The 24,639-nt window shown below is 40.7% G+C and overlaps 3 long non-coding RNA genes across 6 annotated transcripts; 2 read left to right on the top strand and 1 right to left on the bottom strand.

Annotated features, from left to right (window-relative positions):
- Positions 1 to 712: 712 nt before the first annotated feature.
- On the bottom strand, positions 713 to 12,031 carry LOC122989332. Of its 3 annotated transcripts, none has more exons than XR_006405021.1 (4): positions 11,549 to 12,031; positions 6,200 to 6,281; positions 2,414 to 2,583; positions 713 to 2,238 (listed from the first exon to the last, which is right to left on the bottom strand). It is a non-coding gene; the product is annotated as an uncharacterized LOC122989332 (long non-coding RNA). The 3 variants fall into 3 exon arrangements; XR_006405022.1 differs by lacking the exon at positions 11,549 to 12,031 and adding an exon at positions 7,429 to 8,625; XR_006405020.1 differs by lacking the exon at positions 11,549 to 12,031 and adding an exon at positions 6,940 to 7,093.
- A 1,943-nt stretch (positions 12,032 to 13,974) lies between these two features.
- Positions 13,975 to 16,192, top strand: LOC122989338. The gene is made up of 2 exons (XR_006405032.1): positions 13,975 to 14,883; positions 15,835 to 16,192. It is a non-coding gene; the product is annotated as an uncharacterized LOC122989338 (long non-coding RNA).
- Positions 16,193 to 18,076: 1,884 nt separating this feature from the next.
- LOC122989333 lies at positions 18,077 to 24,269 on the top strand. 2 transcript variants are annotated; one of them, XR_006405024.1, is made up of 4 exons: positions 18,077 to 20,092; positions 20,233 to 20,432; positions 20,627 to 20,754; positions 23,263 to 24,269. It is a non-coding gene; the product is annotated as an uncharacterized LOC122989333 (long non-coding RNA). The 2 variants fall into 2 exon arrangements; XR_006405023.1 differs by lacking the exon at positions 18,077 to 20,092 and having other exon boundaries at positions 20,158 to 20,432.
- The last annotated feature ends 370 nt before the right edge of the window (positions 24,270 to 24,639 follow it).

Genomic DNA, 24,639 nt, shown 5'->3' on the forward strand with positions numbered 1-24,639 from the left:
TCACTCTCATCGCTCTCATAGCATTGTTTTTGGTTGCAGCAGGCAGCTGTTTTCAGAGAAAAAGCTCTAAAAAGCCACTGTACACTACCTGCTCAGCACCAAATGGCAAACAGACACAGTTAGCTGTAGACTAGCTGGTGAACATAGTGGAGCATTTAGCAGCTAAAGAGTCAGATATTTCCCTCAGGAGTTGGTAGAGAGTAAAAATAGAGCTAAAAGAGAGTCCAAATGAATGATAATGTTGCTCCGTAACTGCTGGATGTGGAAATAAGCAACTGTTTGCTAACAAGTTCAACATATCAGCTTAAAAGGTGATGATGCATCAGTGTTGAGTTTCACTACTTGTTTCTGCTGAAAACAAGTGGACAATATTCAATTAATGCAGGTTTAAATAGCTCTTTAAAGCTGCCTTGAAAGATTTTTTTGGCCACTAAGGGGCAGAGTAACTCCACAAGAAGTTTACAGACACTTCTGACTTATTGGCATGTTATAAAGTGGTTTTGGCTAATGTGTCAGCTAATAGTTTAACTATTTACACATTCAGGAGGCACAGAGCAAAAAGATCATCCCATTGAAGTCATGTTTGTGTCCACCTGATGAATATAAATCCAATATTCACTCTCCTTTTTTCCTCTGCTTTGGTCTCCACCAGCGTCTTTAGCTGCTAAATGTTCCACTTTCTTCACCAGCTAGACTCTAACTTTGTCTGTTTGCAGTTTGCTGCTGGACATGTTGTTTATCTGAGCTTGTTAGATGAAAAGATGTCTGCTGCTGCTGTAAAAGAGGCTGATAAGAACGCTAACCTTACCCTATTCAGACGAGATTAACACCATTACTTACAGTAATGTAAGTCATCGTTGCAGACGGTGTTTTAACCACTGCAAAATTACAGAATGTGGTCTATAATAGACATGAACATTCAGCAGAACTATAAATAAATAATAAAGCCATAAAGAAAATACTGGTACTTTCCTATCTGTAGTTGACATAACAGCTTATTTGATGATCTTATGGCTCAGATTAGCAAAAACAGCTTCCTTCATTTTCACACAAAAGTCAAATTTTGCGCAAAACTGATAAAAAAAAAGAAGTAGAAGAAAAAGACCAAATACATGAGGAATGCACAGAAGAATGAACTTGCATTTACTCCTAGCTAAATTGTGCAAAATAAAAGCACAGATAAACATTGATAAAAACATAAAACATACTTCATACCTGCCAACAGCAGTTACAGTGCAAATGAGAAAATAAATTACCGCAAATGGCACAAAGCAAAATATCATCTGAGGAAATTTTTTTAATGAACATTTAAAATGCAGGTATTTACGATACGTAGACATATTAACATCATTCAGGACTAAAAATAGCACGCTTTGCTGTGAACTGTGAAAGTGTGATCATACTGACTGGTGTGCAATGAGCTTTTTAATAGCCATTAATACAGCAAATCCTCAGTGTTGAATCATAGTCATCGTCTGCTTCATCACTGATTTGTGCAGATTTACGCGACCCGTCGTCTCGCACCATCACCGTATTGTTTTAAAATCATAATGCGCTCATTCTGTTAGTACATGTAATCAAATTATATAACATATTGTAGTTTTTACTGGTATTTATAGAGGGGTATTAGTATGCGCTAAGAATATATATAATATATATATATCCAAACTGTGCATAGTTGGTTTAAAACATGTTTTGTTAGAATTTAAAAGCATGAAAATTTTTATTGTCATTGTTGTATTACATTTACATCTGTTTTTAAAGTGTGAACCATCATAATGTTTATTCTCTGATTGCTGCCTTACAATTACTTGACAGTAAACGTGTGAATTTGATGACAGTATTGTTTTGCAACATGAGTGTCTGTGTGTGTTTATGATCGGTCATTAAAGTAATAATGTGAAGTCTGTGTGATGTCACAACAAAACATGACTTCCAACCTACTAATCTGTGCTCATAAAAACAGCAAACTGTAATAAAGAAATGACACCACTTTAGATCTTTCACCCTGTTTGCAGTAAGTCTCGGCTTCATGTTTGGTATATCTCCACAGTGTCACTGCTCTGTGGCTCTGTTGATGCTTTCTGCTGTTGACTCTATTGTTCACGTCTCCTTCCTTTGTTCCTCTGGATCCTGAACCGCCGCAGTGGCTCGTCCAAACCACTAGAGGGGAGTAGCGATCTGGCAGTGAGTCTCCTCTCTTCATTGTGTTTGTCCGGAGTGAAGGAATGTGCTCCTCTTTGTCCAGGAAGAACAAAAAGAGAAAGAAGAAGTAAAAGCTCAGATGAAAATGCTGCGTTGCACTTTGTGTTTATTTGTCATATTGTGTTGCTCTTAATTCGGTGGTACGTTTTAGTCACATTTCAAAACCGATCAGCTGCAGATTGTCTGAATAAAAAAAGCTCAAACAAACCATGTTTGTTTACAGATGCATGTTGGAAGTGATGTGTGAACAGTTTTTCTGCATCCTTACACCAGTATTTTATGGGTTAATACAGCAGCAGGAGCTTTCAGTGTCTTCCTTTGTCTCATCACTTGTTTCCTCCTAAGATTCTTCTGGAGTTGAAGTTCAATTTCCCTGAGCTGCAGGCAAAAGGGAAAAAAAAAAAAAAAATCTTTGAAAAATGGCAGAAGCCCTCCTCCCAATGCCACCTTGTTGGAGAGTTGAGCCCATATCAGCTGAAGTCTTTCTCAGTAATATCACTTTAATGGCCTTATTGTGAGTTATGACAATCTCACCCACACCGTCATTAACCCACCGGTCCTTAATCTCAGCGAGAGGAGCACCTGTCAGGCTTCGTTAGCCATTAAACCGTTAATAATCTCCACCCAACGTCCACGCACGCACACACACTGCGGCCGCCGCGCGTGGAAAAAGAAATGATTAGACGGTTGCCTTTTCATCACCTCTGATGAAAGCAGCGACGGGCCGCGGAGATCTCGGGTGAGATGGAGAAGGTACAAAACACGGGTCCCTTAATGAGGTCAGTTAGATTGAGTATTATCAGTGGCCCTCCAGGGCAGCTGCCACAGTTATACATCTACTGCTGCCGGGCTGTTGCCATTACATGTATACCTTTCAAATCCCATGTGAGCATTGATTCATCCTTTAACTTGATTTTAAGGTTGATATAATATAATCTGCTGTGTGCTCGGTAGGTTTAATGGTCTTAATGCTCATTAAAAGCGCTCACAATTCTTTGCAGAGTTTCTGTGACACTTTATCCGACAGCAGATTTGTTGATGACATTTTAGCTCTTTCATATCTTCATAGTTTGATTCATTCTGTGCAATTTGTTTGGACACTTTCTGTGACACTTGAAGTTTGCTAAATCTAAGAAGGGAAAACATTTGATTAAATGTTTCCCGAAATATGTATTTCTACTAATCATACCCTCAGTCTACTTATTTATTCCTTCAGTTAAAGACACACACTGGCGTCTTGTCAGCTGATTTGTTAAGTATAAACATTTTCTTCTTATTATGTTGATTTAAAAAAAATGTAATCCCGACGGTATTAAGTTTCTTTAGGAACACTTACTGTTGCAAATTGATAGCAGGGCGACAGGAGCGACTTAATCTCTTCTCTCTTGTGGAATTTGAGGGTAGAAATGACAGAATTGAGAAAAAGAAGTATTGAGTGTATTGAGAGGAATGATTTACTTTGAGAGATGAATACCACATTACTTATTTGAGGGAACTTTTCATCAAAGATTTTCTTCTGAGCTGTGTAGAAACCAAGCAGCATTGACCACAGATTGAGCATGAAGTCATGTGGAAGCACCTTAAAGTACCTACTTCTCTCTAGAAATACTGAGTCAATCACTGTTTTCAATGAGTCATTATGGTCTCAATCTCTAAATTCGGGCCCTCTAATAAGTGTTTTGGAAATTACTGCTCTGTTAATAAGATTTGAAGACTTACAGTAGCGTTGACGTGTTGTGTGGGTGTTGATTGACAGTTGGCTCACCTGCTGCTCTCCCTGTCTCTGGGACTGACAGCGAGTTGGACTACTGTCACAATATTTCACTAAGTTTAATGTTACTTAATTATGTTACCTGCCCTGTTAGCACCATTTAGCATGTTTCCAGAGTGTGAAAAGGCAACACCCTGCATTTCTTATCTGGAAGCTGCTTTCTCCAAACGGAAAAGATGGCGCCGACCATAAGCTGCAACTCCGGGCTTCAAACCAGCTCCAGTGCAAACCAATGAGTAACATCACACCTGGCTTCATCCATCTTTATATACATTCTATGGTAGAAACCTCATCACATCCCAGTTATATGCTTTGTCCTGAAAGTAAGAAACACTGTTGTTTTTCTCATTTAGTTCCTGAAAAGTTGATATTGTGAAGATGAAACATTTTCCCCTGACAGTGATGATACACTGCCGGTGTGTGTGTGTGTGTGTGTGTGTGTGTGTCTCTGTCAGACATTTTTCTGATATGGACTGCAGAGTTCATGACCTCATGAACTATAAACCACCAGCACGGGGCCTCTTGACTTGGGATTGCCGTATACAGCCTCTGGTCAGACAGTGTGTGTGATACAAAAGTCATATGATGATGATGATGATGATGACGGTGATGATGATGATGTATACTTGCACCTAACCTGACCTCTCCTCTCTGCGTCCCCCCCCCTCCCCCTAGAGGCAGAATGTGTCTCTAATCTCCGTGTTGTTGTCCTCGGTCAACAAAGGGAGCAAAAAATACGACCTGATGAATCGCCTCCCGACGCGCCGCTCTGACATCCAATAACGCCTTTTGTTCACACAATGACAATCACTGGTCCCGATCTTTATGAAGCGCCTAATTATTTCCACATGGGGAGGGATATTGAGAGTCATCTAAACGAGCGCAGCAGTCACTCTATTATTGTTCATAATCCATTATGTCGACGTTACAAATTGATAATTTCTTTCAAGTGAGGGATGAAAATCTGGAGCCGATTTAAAGACAGTCGCTACAGAAAGTGCTACCTCTGTGACCTCTATTGTGTCTGCTGCTCTTTAATTTATCAGGTACACACACACACACACACACACACACACACACATAAGCATTGCATATTAATTCACAGCAATCCATTAGGCCATAGGAGGTCCACGCTCTATAAATCAAAACTAAAGGGCCGGCTAATTGACTCGCACACAAAGGAACAGGACGACTGTGGAGAAGAAGAAGATGGGAAGAGATAGGAAGGGGTGGGGGGGGGGGGGATGAAGAAGAGGGGGTAAGGAGGAAGGGGTTAATGGGAAAGGAAGTGAAGGACGGGGAAAAACGTGGAAGAAGAGAGGGAAAGAGTGCAGCAGCGGTGTGCAGAAGTGTATCGCTGTCTTTGACCCGGGTGCCTCCTTTGTTCTATGACTGATGGTAGTCGGCGATGACACACATTGCTTATGAGCCCCTGTGGCCACGAGCTCGATCTCACCACCTATAGGGCCACTGAGCAGCAGCAGCGGCGGCATATAGGGGCCAATTCTCGCAGGGCTCTTAGCGGCGCTGCTAATTAGCTAAAAGGGGTCATTTGTATGCAGCTTCTCTGTGTCTTTATCTCCCCCGCTCTCGCACTCTTTCTCTGTCTCTCTCCTGGTTTCTCTGTCTATTTTTCTCTCTCTGTGTTATCAATCCATTTCCCCCTTCATCCTTATCTCAATTTGTCTCCGCGACTGTAATTGTATCAGGTCTAATAATTAGCGCAACTCAAGTCTAATAAGTTGGCTGTTAGCTCTAACAGATTAGAGTCTAGAAACTTCCATTTCCTTCTCCTCGGTGGCTCTGCGATTTAAAGGTGTCCATTTAGCACTTTTTAATTTGTTAAATGTCTCTTTAGGTTTTTGTTTTTTTTAACAGGAGGAATTAAAAACATGTGGTTCGTCTTTCTTTTCTTTTTAATATTATACTGAGATAAAGGTTTTCCAGGATGACTCAGTTCCCAGTGACCAAGACCAGAGTCAGACCAGAGTCGGGTCAAAATGATGACAGTCTAATCTGGTTTGGCTGTAAATAGAGCTGTTCGTTCAAGGAAATGGAATATGAGCAAAGACAAACCTAAAGAAGTAGAATCCGGACACTGTTTAGTCTTCTGTCATGGCTTCAGCTCATCAGAAGTCCATCTGGAGTTACATGTCTGCACATACCGACACTTTTCACTTCATCGATGTTACTTTTGACTGAGAATAACTTACCCAAACTTACTTTTTCTGTGAGGTTTGCTCGTACAAATGTTCCAAGTCGGAGTCAGAAAACTCTCTTCGTTTCAGCCTGATGAAGATGTCACCTGTTCATGAGGAGATGAACGTTTGTGAGATTTCGTCATCATCAACATAATCGACTCCCCTAAAATCTCTATATATGGCGACCTGTTCCGCTCCGTTTGTAGGCGAGTTTTCATTCACAAAACTGTTGCAAAGAGTAAAAAAAGGAGAATTTGAGGTTGCTGCTGTCGGGAATCAGTGTCAGTAGTCGTGTTAGAGAAACAATTAGACAATATAAATCCATCAGAACAGCGCTGTACTGTGACATTAAGTTAAAAAGAAACATCTTTCTAAAGCAAAGCACTCCGTGACTAACATGAGAGGCGTCATGTGACGGTCACAGAGATATTAGAAGGAGAGAATATTACAGCCTACATACAGTAGATGATGTTACACTGTCAGCTGCAACACAACATGATGCTGGACAGAGAGCTGCAGAAACACCCCGAGGCTGCTGTTTACAACTGCTGAGATAAAAAATCATCACGTTGAAAAAAACCTGTCAGCTGGCAGCCATGATGACGACAATATGCTGAAGAGAATATTAATTTAGCATTAAATTTGTTTATCTTATTTAATTGATTACTGTATCATATTTAAACTCATTCAGATTAAAGCGTTAGCATTTCAGGTCTAATGAAAATTAGTGAATGCCACAAATCACTCGTACATTCCACTTACTGTAAAAACGATTCTGTTCGTACGAGTGTTTCTTGCACGAGGCCCATTGTGCAAAATTATTGACCGCCTGGCTGTATGTAGCGCAGTGCAGGTAGGTTTTCTTTCTGAAGACCTCTCTCTTCTTTCTTCACCTCTTTCTCCCACTTCTTTGTTTGCTTCCCTTCCTTTCCTTCCCTCTTTCCCTTTTTCCTGATTTCATACACACCAACACACACACTCCTTTCCCTCTCGGCCCTTCAGCCCTCCAAACAACCCCCCCCCCTCCCCCCCCCCCCCACTCCCTCCCTCTCGCCTTTTCTGTTTCCCGGCCTGTGTAGGGGATTGATGGAGATATGGGAGGCTGTCATGCAGTAAATAGCATGGACATTGGCTCCCCGCCACGAGATGGGAATCAAGCGTGTGTCTTGTGCTCTTAAAGCTTCCCCCTCTTCTCCCCTCTTCCACTGTAACTCTCCTCTCCTCCTCTCCCTCCGACCTCCTCCTCCTCACCTGAAAAAGCACGGACCTCGGAGGGCAGCGGAGCCACGGCGAAGCCTCCCTGCCATCCCTCACGCTAACGCATGAGCCAATCTGCCAACCCTAACAAAAGGCTTTCCGACATATCACTCCTTGTCCTCCTTCAAACATTTCATTCTCTCTCTTCCTCCGCAGCTAATCAACCCTTCCCTTTCTTTTGTCTCCCTTTCTTTCTCTTCCCCTCCGTTTCTTTGTTTTGCCCGCCGAGTGAGTTATTTCCCCGCGTCGTTTCATCAGGCATGCAAAGCGTCTCATCGCGGCATCATGGACAATGAGTCCCTCTGGCTCGTGAAAGGTTAATGCTTTGGATGATTGTAAATTGTTTGGCCATTTCAAGGGGCTGTGAAAGGGATAACTCAACCATAAAATTTGATCGGCTGCCTCCCTCTCTTCCTCCTCCACCTCTCTCATCTGCAGCATCCCCTGTCACTTCCCTCAATCATTCTAATTTTCCTTCTTCTGTCTATCTTTGGTTTCCTCATTTTCTTACCCCTCCTCCCTCACCCTCCCTCACCCTCCCTCACCCCCTTCACCTTTGCAGTTCACTTTATCTTCATTTTCCCATTTCCATTTTTGTTAGCCCAACAGAAGTTCAAAGGTAATGAGACTGAAATCTCATCCCTGTGGCGTCCTTTATGACTTTGTCCCGTATTAGAGGAGTATTTCGGGGAAACAGCCACTCTCTGTTTTTATACCTTTGACCACAATTTACAGCGTGAGACTTTGTCAGGGAATCATTTTGGCTGGTCAAAGGAGAGTAGAATGACTTACATGTGCTCACATGGTTATCATTAGGGCCAGCTGGAGTAGACAGCGTCCCCATGTCGCCCTCCATAAAGCAATGACCCCTCAACTCTTTGAACAATAAAGGCTGGCGTCTGGGTGGCTCAGTGGGTTGAGGCATGTTTCTGCTTTCCTCCACTGTATGGCAGTAACTGGAGTCATGGTATACTGGGATACTATATTTGACATGATCACTACAAGTCCTCCAACCTAAAGAATAAAACACAGCTCATTTATTATTGCCATCCAGACGACCCTGATGAGTGTTTTAAACCGGTGCCCCCGTCGACATGAAGACATTACTTGTCAGCACCTTCCAAAACAAATATGGTGTTATAGAAGGATTCATACGTCCATTTTCTGATCTTAATGTGTGGTTAAGTTTAGTCAACTAAACTTAACCACTAGCACTTTGTTAAAGGGACTATATTATGCTTTTTGTGATTTTATATTATGTATATAATGTTCTGATGTTGGATATTTATGTTAAACATGATCAAACTTCCAAAACTTGAGGTTAGCGTATGTAGAAATGTTCCCTGCAAGTCAAAATGTCCTGAACGCTCCACATTCAGCTCAAACATGTACAGATGTATTTGAGAAGTTAATATTTCGAGTCGAAAGCAGTGAAATCCTACCACTATAGTTTGTTGCATAGTTTTTAATTGTAAATCATGCAAAGATATTCCAGAAGAGCCCCAGAATATAAATATAGAGTTGTAAATGTGCAGGATATGTTCCTTTCAAGGTTAGGGAAAGAACTTGGTCAAACAGCTTTTTACACCCTTCCATGCAAGAGATTTAGATAGATTTCACTTTTAATTTTAGAAAATTAAAGTGTTACAATAAGTGTTCATGAAGTGTTCCCTTGGGAGCACTTCATTTGTATGAGAAGTTCGGCTTTATCTCTGGCGAACGCCCCCAACTCAGGGAGTGATGTCCAAATTAGGAATTGTGCGTCATGTAGCAGGTGGATGTGACTCCCCTCATTGAGACCTGTCCTGTACCTTTCTTCCGGAAAACAAATAATTTTTAAAATATTTGTATGAAACAGATATTCATAAAAAACCCACTATTTGTGCTTTGCCAAGTAACGTATTTGTATTTGGGCACACCCCTAATAGATAGATAGATAGATAGATAGCAACTATGATCGCTCAAGATGGTCACAAACAACAAACATTAATGATTATAGCTAATAAACAGCTAAATGTGCTAGCCACAAACGGAAGCTATGGGTCACTATTACCATTATATTTATATTTTGCAAAAAGTGAGTGTTTGGAACATACACTGTTTTGACAGATCAAGAAGAAGTGGATGAGGCTGCAGGGATTCAGCATTTGAGATTTTTATATGGATATTGGTTTAAACTGGGTTTGAACTGGAAACCATTTCCACTGATGTAAACCCAAGCTGAATAAAGCTACTGTCCTCCATGAAGAAACATTTACGCCTTTCAATCCTTCAAGGGCTTGAATGTGTGAAACTAAAAACACGTGTCCGGCTGAGTTTTCCTTTCAGCAGCTACACAGAGTTACATGCTTATAATCCAACGGCTACAAAAGGCTGGAGTTCTAATTATCTTTTTTAGTATCAAAATCTGCATGAAAAGACTAAAACCAAGAAGAAATTAATCATACTAATAAGCACAGACGAGGCTTGATTACCAACTTGGCAAAATGGGCAACTGCTTCGGGGCCCCAGACCCCCCAGGGGGCCACAACAGTTGCTGGTTCAGTGCATGTCAATTGGTTTGGTAATTTGATTAATTGCAAATTTGTTGTGGAATTTGCACCACTCAAGTACAATAAATAAAGTGGGATCCGTATTATGGTGTAATGTTTTTGTCCTAGTCTTGTGAAATCTAGTTTTAAGACCTTATTGTTTGAGTTTATATTGTTGCCACATCGTGCAAATTCCAAAATTAAGTTGTGTTTAATTAATTTAGTGCAAATTAACAGACACACAGAAAACCTGGGATCAGGCAGTATTATTACAGTATAGAGTAGTGCTGGTTGGTGTCATGGTCTCATTTGGCATCCCCAAAAACTTTAATCAAAAACCTTTAGGAACCACTGACATTACCAGGTTTTAAACTGTGCCTAGACCCACAGCAGAACTCTTTTGACCCAAAATATTCTAGCTTTAGTAGATTTAAATATGTAACACTCAGATTTATCTTCAACTTTAAAGGCTTTTTCTCAAAACATGAAAATATTGTGCTAATAGTTTGCTGCATTCATAAAAGAAAACATTCTAGGAAGGCCTTACAACATGTTGCATTTGAAAAAAGGTGAAATAATTTTATTGGAAGGTTGTTTGACTGGTTTAAAGAAAGCAGGACTCAGTAATACACTGGTTCAGATGGTTGTGTGATGTTATAGTACATGCCAGTGTTTTTCACATGGAGTAAATGGCGGCTGGCTGCCACATGGGAAACTCTCTGTTTGAATGGCCTCAGGGCAGATAATCACCCACCTACAGTACTGCTGCTCACCACTGAACCAGTTCAGAGGTGTGTAAGGACACTGTAACAGATCTCAGCTCCACTGAACACACGAGTCAACACACATGCACAGCACAAAGGAACTACAATCTAACAATGATGTCTTGTCACAATACCAATGTGTGTAATAGAATAAAATGTAGTCTTGATCTGATTATACTTGCTAAAAATAAGATTTAATTAAAACCAAATCTATAACTATTGCCAGAATAATTCTTGTCAAAACACAACAAACACTAACGATATTTTGTCAGATGTTAGAAACAGACTGCATTAAATTAAACACCATATATTCACAGTTATATCCACATCTCATTAAGTGGTCAGACACCACACAAAACATTATGTTAATCTTTATTTCATAGCCCAGTGCAGCTCTGTCTCACAGATGAATCTACAGGACACAACTGATGTCAAATGCTAATTCACTGCCAATGCAGAACTTCAGTGTAGCATTTATGTAGCTTTAGAAAAAGTAACGCATGCAACTTTGACATCAAGACCTGGGGTGAATGTTGTGTCTCAGAACAACAATTAATATTGGCTTTTACATTTTCTATAACCTTAACCAGTGTTTGAGTTATCTAAACTTAACCAGTTTCCGTTCATTTGTAAAAGTTGGCACTGAAAGTTCAAAAGATGTGACAAAACAAATATGTGCATATTCTCAGCTAATTAGAAGCAAATACAAAAAACAAAATACAAAAAGTAACTCAACATTGCTGCTAATAAATAAAATAAATAAAAGCTAGAGTTAGCCTAGCTTACAGAAATACTCAACTGTTCTTGTACTCCTCTTACCTCTGAGTTTGTGAATCTTGTTGTCTTGGTGCCTGTCAGATTAGAAATTGTGAAAGCAACAATCATCTAAAAGCTGGGTGGGGTAGTGACTGAAATACAGTATCTAGTGAGCTAACCTGCAACATGCAAGCTAGCCGGGAACATGCTATCACCGGCCAGCCACAACAGCCTGCCAAAGTAACCGGTTGCTAGCTGCAAGTAATTATTTTAATGATAAGAAATGTGATAAAAAAAAATAGCTTCAGTGGTTGATTAAAGTAGCTAATGTAACATTAACTGCTAGAGCAACTAAATAGGAGCAAAAAGCTAGCTGAGAAGTTGGTGCTCTAGAAACATCTCTCAAAAAAAGATACTTTCCTATCTGCCTCACAAACCCAAAATATTTCCTGCTGGACACATCATTTTACTTCTAAAAACAAGCTCATATTACAATGTTGATTCCTCAGAAAATGTCCTGTGATAGAAAGTGACAAATGGGCAGAAAAGGTAAGTGTTGGCTGCAAATGTAAAAATGTGTAAAAATGTCTGATTTGCACTTGAATTAATATTAGTTTTGTAAAGGCTCTGCATACAATATGATCCACCTTCACAGGTGTTTTCACTCAGACTTAGACATCCCCCGGGAAACTTACACTTTTATCATTCTGGTACGTTTAGTTTAGTGACTTCATGTAATCGCCAGCATAGCTTCACCCAACCTGAGTAACCTGAAGTTACCTGTGATGGTGTGCAGGGCCTTAATATCAAATTTTTAATAATGAAAATAAACACCATTAGATATTTTGCTTGTTTAAACAACAGTTACATTCAAGATTGTAGAAACAGCCACAATAATAACATAACGAGTAATGGCCCTTTAAAAACATGGCCATTTTATTTTCAACCCTACAGGCAAGTAAAAAAAAATTGTCCTCCCAAAACAAAAACTGAAAACAGATTGTTAGACCTGCAGAGCTGATATTCAATATAAATTCTATAATCTGTACACATGTTTAATTTAACCCAATGAAAAACAAATAATAATATTAAAGGACCAGTGTGTAAGATTTAGTGGCATCAGGCGAACTGATTTGGCAGAAATGGTATTTATAAGTATGCGTTAATTAGTGTGTAAAATAAGAATCATTGTGTTTTCGTTCCCTTAGAATGAGCCCTTTATATCTACATAGGGAGCGGGTCCTCTTCCACGGTGGCCGCCATGTTGCACCGCCATGTTTCTACAGTAGCCCAGAACGGACAAACCCTGGCTCTAGAGAGGGCCTTCTGCATTTTTCATGAGTTTCGTGGCCACCGTAGGTCCTCCTAAACGCTTGGAAGGGCAGGGGAGGGAAGGTGTATTCATTTGGTTGCAATCTGCAACTGCGTCACATTCTGGCTGCGATGCGGCCACTGGAGCTGATCACCGCCAGTCAAGTCAATGCTTGTGATCCCACCAGACGCGCCGCAGCACATTTCAGAAGTGTCCCAGAAGTGGCTATCTGCTCCACTGAACATACGCGCCCAGACTATTTTTGACGGAAGCTGAGTCAAGCTACACAGAGCGGATCAAGCCGGGCAGGAAGTCAGACACAGAAACAGCATACAGCATCTGGTCAATTTTCAAAATAAAACACCCCGTGCAGACTCCTCATCGTATATCAACAATAAACACAATTAAAAGAGACAAATAAAGAAAACATTTAAGTACGTCGCCTACTTAGCCATAGTAGAAGCACAAAAATCAAAGAAAATCAACAAAATCGCGCAGTTTAGTTGCGCTGCTACTGCAGTAATTACGGTAGCATAAATGCGCTCATTCAGCTTTGACAAGGCTGCCGTAATTACTGTAGTAGCAATGCAGTTGAATTTAAAAGGCGGCTGGCTTGACAGCAGTCAACGCGCCTCGCTTCTGAAACGCACATGGCGTATGATGCCGTGTGGAAGACGGAACAAAACCGCGTCGTAGCTGGAACGCGACGCAGACGCGCCCGGTGGGACCCACGGGTGAAGCTTGTCTTTGGAAGCACCTAGTGAGGATTAATAATGGACTCTTGAAAGGATATTTACTCATGAAGGCCATTAACTCTTCACATTATCCCTGCGGGGATTTATCCTGAAAATTCATGGAGCCCAAACTGACGGTGGAGCCAAATGTGGTCTGCTGTAGTTATAATTACACAGCAGGGAGCTGGAAATGACATGACAAAATAGCTTGCACTGTCACACCAAATTTCACATTTCTACTCAAAATCCTTCAACTTTTTGACCTTGGGACTTGAGCGAGATTGGATCCACGTGCTTTGAAAAAAAAAAAACTGCTGCAGGCGATAATTTATAACTACTGCTGGTCCTCAGCCCAGATGTTTTTCCTTTTTTTTTTCTTCTTTGGAGGGATGGTGTTGGATAGAGAGAACAGCAAAGAGGTAGCTAGCTATATATGGCTGGAAGATAAATGTGAGAAAACGGATAATCGGTAGCAACACACACCTGTCACACAGATTTTCATATCCTTGACAGGGATTAATAACAGAAACTAGTGCTGTCGCTCCTGCAGACACACAGAAATACACATGCATACATACACAAAACTTACTCCGAGAGCGAGGAGGAGTTTATTGAAACACATGCATGTGACAAATATGCACTCACAAAGAAATGTACACACACACATATATAGAGCCTACTGTTCGATTTGTGCCTTCCGGAGTCTCTGAAGCCTTTGAAAAGCCACTAGAGGATGAAGCCACAACAAAGGGACTTAAGAGGCGTCCCAACAGTCCGCTGCGGGGCCTGAAAGAGCAAAATAAAAACATACACTGGCCAGCAGCAGAACCGCTATCTCAAATTAAAATTTCATCTCCGGCTCCAAGAAGTATATAAGTCTGTAAAATATATATATTTATGATTTATTGGACATACGGAGCTGGTTGAGGGCCGTTAATCATATGCCATATATATACCCGCCATATATAGAGCCATATAGTTGAAATATGAATGCCATAAAAAGGATGCAAGACGTATGGGAGAGTGGAAAAAACACGGAGTGATGTGAAAGCTTGTCTTTGATTGCAGGGAGGGGAGGAAAGGAGGGAGGGAGGAGAGGAGAGGAGAGGAGAGGAGTTGGCAGTGAATCTCTTTGTCTCTCCTCTTAGCTTTTTTTCCCCTCTCCCGCCCTCTCTCCCAAGCGGGTCGGGGCTGCCCTTGCAGCTTTTTGTTGTGCATCTTCTGCCCTCGCCGCCGATCGTCCCCTGTGCTGCTTCGGCTGCTCAACAGATGGCCAGTTGGCTCATTAACTTTAATAAATCTAACATCAATTAGACTGGAGGTAATTGGGATGCCGCGGAGGTGATTGCAAGGTAGCGGCGCTGCATACGAAAAGCTTGTGCCCTCTTAATGAATGGCTCTCATGATGCTCCGTGTGTGTGTGTGTGTGTGTGTGTGTGTGCGAGTGCCAAAAGCGTGACATTAAAGCGTGTGGCAGTGCCAGGGAGGATGTAGGGACGGACAGATGACTGAAGGACAGAAGAGACGATTCCTTTCTGACAAGTTACATCCCATCAGCTAACCTTGATGGGTTCATTCTCTCCATATGTCCTCAGACATCCCCTCTCTCGGTCCTCTTTCTTTGTTCTTCTTCTTTATCCCACCTTCACCTGTCATTTGCTCTTGAAATCCTTCTCTGTATCCCTCTGACTCATTCACACCTCTGTCCATCTCTGATAACAAGCTCCTCTCAGCTCTCCACATAACAATACATCTTTCTTGCTGCCTATTTTCTGCCTCTCGCTGTCTTTCTCCTTGAACTTTTTACTTCATTACTCCTTCCTGACCTTTGATGTAGCTTTGAGAGATGAGTACCCCTTCACTGCCTTTGTGTGCGTGTGCGCATCCACATACAGTCTGTGCATGTGTAATCAAAAAACTGTGTGTGTAGGTGCATGTATCATTGCTTTATTTTGCTCTACATGGCTTTGTCCGCCTGCCTGCCTGCGTGTGTGTGTGTGTGTGTGTGTGTGTGTGTGTGTGTGCATGTGTGTATGTATATATTATCCGGCAGACAGCTATCCATGTATCTGTCAGAGGGTTGTGCTGACTCAGCCAATCAGTGCCGTGTGTCTTTTACAAGAAGCAGATGCACCTGCCAGCCTGCCTGTCCAGGCTGTAAATGTAGAAAAATTGTGTGTTTGTCTGCACGCATACACAACATATGCCTCATTATGAATGCTTGAGTGCGGAGCATAACTTGTCTCCCTACTCAAAGAGAAGGACCGTAGTCACACGACGCTCCTCTCTTTTTTTTCAAACAGAACAGATTGTCTCGGGTGGATCAAGCTGCTTTCGGCTCTGCAGGTTTCGAGACTGAACTGGAGAAACAGAATCATCTCTTCATGTCGACAGGATTGGTCTGTCTGCTGAACAAAGCACATCTGCCGGGCTGCTGTGGTGAGAGCAAGAGAGCCGGAGAGTCTCACAAGAAAAAAAAAAAAAAAAAAAAAAGCACCATGACTGCCTCAGAGGCTTTAACAGGAACGTAAAGAGACACAGAGCATTATATAGAAGTTGCAGACATAACTGCATCAATGTGAAAATTTTGTGATGATTATAAGAGCGACTCTGTCTCCTAGAGATTACGTTCATGCATGAATAAATTGCAGCAGCATGTAACGCCGGCTGAATTATGTTTCCCTGTTAACATAATGAGAAAATGTTGTTAATTAACCTATTTGTCAAGTTGCATAAAGTGTTCAGCTCTTTTTTTTTTTCCACAAAAATATCCGATCTCGCAGTACTAATTTTCCGCCGTGTTTAGACACTGGCAGCACTTGGTTAAGGTTAGAGAAAGTTCATGGTTTTGGTTTAATACAGAAAAACATCTGCGGTCTGTTCTCTGCGGTGGTACATTTAGCTAAATCCACGTGTCGGATGAGTTCAATACAGGTTATTCTGACAAGTCATTCAGATTAAATGACAAAATACTTTGTTGGTTTATTCCCTCGGTCCCCATCAGGGCGAAGACTCATTTGTCTCTTCCTTCTAAAACCATTACAAAACAAAAACAAATATGTTTTATGATGTGACAACGCTATTGTTGAGGTCTGGTTGGGATTAGGGAGGGATCGTGATTTGGGTTGAAATAAGCACTTTGTTAAGATTAGAGAAACATTTAAATCAAACTGGCAGAATCTAAGAGTTTATGATGACATTGAATCTTTAGTCAAATAACGGCTTAAACCACTTCACCCTCAGGCTTTTATCTTTTCGGATTGTTATCCTGTGATCAAAGGCACATCCTGTTTTCGGTAAAGCCAGAATATTGCACACTCGGGAGTGATTTGCTCAAATCCAAGGCAGAAGGGTTGGTGTGCAGGGAGATAGTCATTTTCCCTAAGCCTTCCTCTGTGTCCCATAACCTGCTCTGAATACAGGAACGCAGTCACCTTCCAAGTCTCACCGCTCATGTACCTTTGTTTCCTGAGAGTGCAGCTGGCGCAGCATGTGAGAAGCCTCTTCTTGTCTTTGTGTAAATATCAGGGCCGGTCCCTCTGGGCTGAGGTATATGAGGATGATGGGGAGGTGGGGAGGTGGGGGGGGGGGGATGTGTGTTGAGCTTGGGGGGGGGGGGTTAAAGTAGAAGGAGGAGTGGAGATGATAACCATTAACAAGGGACTAGCTGGGGTCATCCCTGATTTTATTAGACAACGGGAAATGGAATCAAGGTGGCAGGGGTCGCTTTCTTTGTTCAGGAAACTTATATGGATCCTATAGAGAGATGAAACCCCGCCCCTGCTCCGGCTCCGGCTCCGGCGTCTGTTCCACGAGCTTCTCCGACTCCACACGGTTTCTGAGAAAGAAAAAAATGTTCCTGTGCTGTTTTGTCTTCTAAGATAAATAAGTATCAAATAATCAGGATGTGAACACTTGTTATTTTAACCAAGAGCAGCCATGAGCACGCTGTCAAAGACTCATGGGAGCTGTAGTTGTTTAAAGTCTGTTTTTCAGACTGGTTTACTCTGGCTCCACTGTTTCAATTTGTTCAACAATTCAAAAGTTCACTGATGGCTGTTTCCCCAGAAAAACAAGGATCAGAACTTTGTAGGCAGATATAAGAAAGGAGACAAAAGATTTCTGTGCCAGAGCCAAGAAAACGGCAACAACAGGAGGCAAAACAAGAATGGATGTGATCAAGAAAGAAATTATAACTCCTGAATCTGTATTGGTCTTCAATCGTAACAAAAGAAGTGCAATGCAAACAGCCTTAATGAATAAATGATGATGTACATCATCATGTGACTCAAGCTTCCACTGAAGAGCTTAAAAAAATCAGATCCGTGTGGAGCGATGATGAGGAGACCGTAACCTTCCTCACATCAATACATGAAACAAACAGAAATGTCATATTTCCATCATGTTTTCCATCATTTGAGCTTTGATCGCCGCTCTTTTAATGACATCATCTCGTTGTGTCCTCTTCTTCTGCAACGGTTTAATAGCACCGACTGGAGAATTAGCGCCACCTCCTCATACAGTTTTACTTTATTCTACAGTTTCACTTCATTTTCTACAGTTTTCTACAGTTTCAGCCATTTGTGGTCTGATTATCAGGCTCAGAATGATTTAAACTGTAGAGGTTTATAAATCTTGGTTTAAAGCCCATTTTAATATCTTTTATAACTTGTCTCTTTAATCACTGTACCAGATTTAATTATTGATCCTTTCATAGTTTATTTGTGAAATCAGTTATGACACATTTCATGCATACATGTTTCAAACAAACAAACACGCAAAACACAGTGCAAACTTGCAGCCACGTTATTTAATCCTTAAGTGGCCAAAAGTATGTGGACACCCAAACAAAGCCCCAAAGAGCCTCCAAACAATACATGATATGTTTGTTCTGTGAAACACAAGACGAGAGAATCAAATGAAAAGCTGCATGACACACTTGTCCATTAGTGTTTCTGTGTTATTATAGTGTGTGGTATGACGTATTTCTTGCATATATTGCTGTATGAAGCCCTGGGCAGAATCCTATACATACTGTGTGTGTGTGTGTGTATGAGGGAGAGTGTTATGGATAAAGACATCCACATGGGAAATAAAAAAACAATACAGATTCTTTAAAGAGCTTATATTAAATAAGTCGTTGGAACAATGGGTGTTGAGCTCAGTCAGCTGAGAGGGACGAATCACTGCAACAGAGACAAAAGCCTGCAGAGACACAACGATAAGCACTTATTAAGATTCATTCACACACACACACACACACACACACACGTCTGTGATATTAAAGTCATCAGAGTGAAACTAAAGAGAAAGAAAAATAATCCAATATATAAATCAAGTAAAAACAACAAAAACAATTTTATTAGACGACAAAAACTAAACTGAAATTAAAAGTAGGTCATCCAAAACTAACTGCAACATTATTATAACCTCATTTCACTTATTGCACGTAACATATTGCACAGCTTTTTAATGGAGTGTTGTATATGGCAATATTCTCACTTTTCTGACATGTTGTAGACAAAACAAATAATAAATTAATCAAAAAAAAAAATTGTGCTAGGAGGAATAACAGCCGTGTATAATGAGCCTGGAGGATTTATAATATCATTTATATAAAAACACACATAAACTCCTCGGCCTGTGTTTCCTCCCAGCTGACTGCTCTACAGAAGGATTCACAGCTCCGATGCTCTTCTGCTCACAAATGCTCATATAAAAACTTCAGTGTGTCGACCCACAAATTATCTTTGTTTGTTTTGGTCACAAGGCAGCGGCGGCGGCGGCAGTGGCGGCGGTCCCTCCCTCCTCGGAGATGCGGACCCCGGAGGGCTGTTAGCTTCCTGTCGTTGTCTCTCGTGAAGAGAACCGAGTTTTACTGCTCACTGTCGGTGTGTGCTTATATCCCCGGTGGGTTCAGAACAGCCGGATTAGGTTTTGATTCAATGTAGAAACCTCAGCGGGGATGGAAAAGGCCACTAAAGCGGCGAGGGAGGGAATCAGGAGGATAGAGATGAAAAGAGCAGAGGGAGGAAGAAAGAGTCTGGAAAGGCAGGTGGATCCTAGTTTGTCTCCAGAGAGAGAGAGAGAGAGAGAGAGAGAGAGAGAGAGAGAGAGAGAGATTCCCTGACAGTGTGTCTCTGTGTGTTCGTGTGTGTGTGTGTGTGTGTGTGTGTGTGTGTGTGACATGGATTATAGGTTTCTCCCTTCACATTCTTCTTCATTTCCCAGATATTCCCATGTAAACATGACTAAATGGACCATACAGATGCAATACATACATCATATGACTCTGCCTCTACGTATACAGGGTTTTACAGGTACCAGAGATGGACGACACTAAAGCCGCCTTTTAAGACTGTGCAACAACAACGATTGTGTATATTTATTGCATGTCACACTATGTAAGACGCCTATAATAAAATCTATGTCAGACTGCACAATATCAGTTCGAGGCTGTCAGATTGTGCGATGAATGTGTGGTGAATTATAGAGCTACAACGTAAATAGAGAAAAGTTTTATGAGCACAGAAATGTCATCAGATCGTCACCTATCTGCAGGTAAGTCACGCAAACTTTATTCTGTTTTGTTTTTTGTGTGCATGTGTGAATGTATTGAGGTGTTGTATTCTGATTGGTTGGTTTGTAGTCGTGGATCAAAGGCAACACTCACATTGTGAGGAATTGAACCTAAATTTCAGACTCTGTCAGAGTTTTGCTGTTTCTGGTCACCAAAGCTTCAAATCAGTCATTGGTGGACGAGTCTCAAAGTGAGATGTAGGACACCGTTTTTGGATTGACGACCATAAATGTCTCTCAAGGTTGTCAGACAGTCCAAAACCGCCCGGTATAAAAGAGCCTTCAGAGGAAGTCTACAGGTTGACTGTCTGTACATACTAAGGTAATCTTTTTCTTTTTTTTTTTTAATCAATATTTTTTTTTTATTTACAGTTTCAGTAAACATTCATTCAGTTACACATGTTTTTTTTTGTTTTTGTATACCCCCCCACCCCCAACCTCTGGTGGTTTCCAGTGAGAGTAAAACTTCTCAGGATGCCCTCTAAGGCTGAATTTGATTTTCTCTCGTTTCAATAGGAATAATAAATCATGTAGCCAGGATTTAAAGGAAGGTGGCTGTGAAGATTTCCAAAGGAGAAGAATTTTTTTATGTGCAATCAAGGATGCAAAAGCTATCACATTGTTCTGCAAAGATGGAGTAACAGGTATGTCTAGGATATCAGAAATAGATTTAGAAAATGACTGCCAATAATTAGACAGTTTAGTGCATGTCCAGAACATATGTGTGAGGTTGCATCTGATTTTTATCATGTGTGTTAGTTTGTGTTCATGAATGTAAAACTATTGCAAGTACTGAATGAAAAACACCTTCTCCAAACCTTATGAACACTAACATACAACTGTTGTAGCTCTGTATTATAGGAAGCTTTGAAATACTGTTATAAAAGCCAAAGTGAAACTGGAACTTCTGGGAAAACTTTACTCATAATCCTACTGACGTTTTTAGATGACAGCACTAAAAATTCACCTTAATCAACAGTGTGTTGTGTGGTTCACTTCATATGTCTGTAACGATGGTGTTTTCTTACAGGATTTAATAGCTTTGCTGATTCAATATTTCAGTTTTAAGCAGTCAGAGGAGGCGCCTTTCAAAAAACAACCTCACTGTCCAAAAATGATCTCAATTTTTTGATAAATGCCCTCAATTTTCAAAAATTCTTTTTTCCCAAAAACATCCATAGTTTCTATAAACGTTCTTACTTTTATAAAAATGTTTCCACTTTCTGAGGAAAAGTGGAAACTCACTTTCAGTAATGCTGTAATTTTGCCAAAAATGTCCTCTTTTGTTCAAAAATCTCCACAGTTTTCAAAAATGTCTTTGTTTCCAAAAGGTCCTCACTTCATAAAACTCTGCACTTTACAAAATATCCTTAGTGTCTAAAGTATGTATCGTTTATATAAAAATAAAACTTCCAAAACTGTCCTCACTCTCCATAAATGTCCACACTTTCCAAGACTGTTGTCCTCCCTTTAATAAAATGTCCTCACTTTCAATAAAGGTCCTAATTTGATGAAACTGTTCTTACATTTCTGCACTTTATGAAAATTCCTCACTTAACAAAATGTCCTTAGTGTCCAAAAATGTCCACTAAAAAACTTTCACTTTTCAAAAACGTTAATACTTTCCTAAAAATGTCCCCACTGTTCAAAGAATCTCCTCAATATGTGCAAAATGTCAGTTCAGTCTGACTTGAAAAACATCTTCATCAACTAAAAGTGTCCTCACTTTCCCATAAGTGAAAATATCCTCTTTCCAAAAACTGCTCACTCATACTTTTCAAATATGTCGTCACTCTAAAGGTTTGAAACTCAAAATTGGTCCTCACGAACACACAAAGACACACACACACACACACACACACACACACACACACACACACGAACCATCTGAGTGTCGGTGAAATAATCAGTATGTTGCACAGCAGAGTCATTAACATGGAGAGATTGCAAGAATAAACAATTTGAATGTGATTGTGAGATGTGAGAAGCCCCAGGGTTTGTGTGTGTGTGTGTGTGTGTGCTGATTTGGTTCTGGATGGTTGAGTTATCAAGAGGATGTACCAGTTACACTACTGTGTGTGTGTGTGTGTGTGTGTGTTCATGCAGACATCTGTGTGTTTGTCAGTGTTAATACACACCAACAGAGACCCCCCTCCTGCCTCTCTGTCCCATCACAGAAACACAACCTGCCTATTTGCATGCTCACTGACTGTAAAATTGCCAACTCCCACTGCATCAACTCTTAACCAAACACGTCTAATGATTTCACATTACAATCTGATTGTTGGGGTTGTTTTGTTTTTTATATATAATCTTCTGTGGAGTTTAGTTCGGGGATCGGGGGGGGGGGGGGGGGAGGGAGGGAGGGCATCGGGGGAGAAGTGTGTGTATGTTCTTTTTTTTTGTTAGGAATTAAAACCTGAGACGTGCAGAGAGAAAAACTTTGAATAGGTGACAGATGGAGGTTTTGTGTGGACGTGTATGTCTTTGTTCACACGTTTGTGTGTTTGTGTTTCATGCACAGACATCTGGGATTATGCCAGTACCTGTAGGAGGATAAATGATATGAATCCCTTCGTTCCCTCAGGTCTTTTCCCTCCGTCGCTTTTGTTGTCCTTGTTGTGTTAGAAACTATTTGAATTTATTATCCAATGCTCAATTCAACAGCTGGAACAAAGAAACTGGTGCCTTGACTGATGGTGTGATTCTCCAAAGCACCTCTAGGGGGCACTGTAGGACATTCTACTGCAGAGCACAAAGGATAAGAGGCTCAAAAAAAAAAAAGTACAGTATAGAGCCTATAGCATGCAAAGAGAGAGAACAAAAGAAAAGCAGAGGCGTTCCAAGTCTTCCTTTCCTCTTCATTCACAGCACATCAATGCCGTCCTGAGCAGGACTCCCCTGGAAGAAGAGATCCTTCATCTCAATGGGAACTTTTTGGCTAAATAAAGAATAAATAAAATAAATCACATCTCTTTGCTGAAAAGCAATCACTCGAGAGTCGAGACAAACTTTAATGTCAGTTTGCGAGGATTGTCAGACAAACCTTGGCCCCACGTGTGTGTGTGTGTGGGGGGAAAAACTATAAAAAATAAATAAGCTTCTGTCCTTTTCCTTCCTTCATCACTTTCTCTCTCTTCTTTTGTGCGCAGGCTGTCAGAGAGATTCACCTTGGTGGTCGGTAATAAGCATCCCGCCTGAAAAGATTCCCACTTCTTCTCGGAGAAGTATTCATGTGCTGTTTGAGCTACATGAAAGAAATCTGCGGGGATATATGTGAGAAGAAAAAAAAGAAGAGAGAGAGATAGCTTTGTATGACTGAAGAGCAGAGTTTACCTTGGGAATGAAGAGAGAATTAAAATATAAAAGAAAATACATGAATACGGTACTTTATTGACTGAATGTACAGTACATTGCGGTATGTGTTCTATAAGTGGAGGAAGCTAATATAAAGAATGGAGAGATGAATGTTCAGCTTCTGTATATTTTCACTGTGATGGAAAATATGAACTTAATACTTAAAGACATTTTCAGTGTCTTCTGCTATTGTGCTTTGCTTTGTGCTATTGTAGTACACTGAGCCCTTGTATGTGTGTGTGTGTGTGTGTGTGTGTGTGTGTGTGTGTGTGTGCGCAGACGTAACCGCAGAGTTGAGTTTTGTGTGAAAAAAAGAGAGAGCTGCAGTGTTATGAAACAGCTCTGCATCTCTGTGACTGAGAGGAATTTGCCCAGTCCTCCACCCGTTTGTAGACTGAATTAGACCAATTATAAAATATCACACAGCTGTTATATTTACCAGCTGTTCGCGTTCATGTGGTCACTCGTCACTGGTAAATAAATCACATGAGCTGAAACTACTGAAAAGCCAAATAACGGAAGCTGAAACTTAAACTTCACTGTTTGTTCTTGTTAAAGCAGGATCGTTGTGTTCTGCACTGTATGTATGTGTTGAAGTTACTGGTCTCAACTTGTCCTGCTGATATGATGAAACTATGGATGAATTAAAAGAGGTCAAGAGGTCAGTTGGTCCCAGTGGTCAACAGTGGAACTGCAACCATAAAATCCCACAGACATGATGCCTGCAGAACTGTTGACAGGACACTTTGAGCTGCAACTAAGATCAAATATTACACTTTTTACTATGTATTATTATTTTCAAACAATCACATTTTTGTAAAGTTTTCCTTAAACCTATAAAAGTCTTATTCTGCATATGTGTTGTCATCTCCATGTAAAGTCTAGAGGTTGAGGAGGCTTTGACAGGGAGAGAAACATTAATACACATGTGCAGCGCGTCGCATAATGCAGAGGAGGACTGGAGCAGACTGTGAAGAGGAAAAAACTTGAGCTTTCATTGGAAATAATGGAACTCCATCTAAACATCTGATAAATACAGTTCTCATAATACATCCAAGGATGAAACGTGTCCCAGTTTTTTTTCCTGGTGAAAAACTCTGAAAGAAATAATAATGTCAGTTTATTCATTTTACCGGGTTTCATATTTTTACTTATTACTTTACTTATTTTAT

This window comes from Thunnus albacares, chromosome 9, assembly GCF_914725855.1.
Source record: "Thunnus albacares chromosome 9, fThuAlb1.1, whole genome shotgun sequence".
NCBI lineage: Eukaryota > Metazoa > Chordata > Actinopteri > Scombriformes > Scombridae > Thunnus > Thunnus albacares.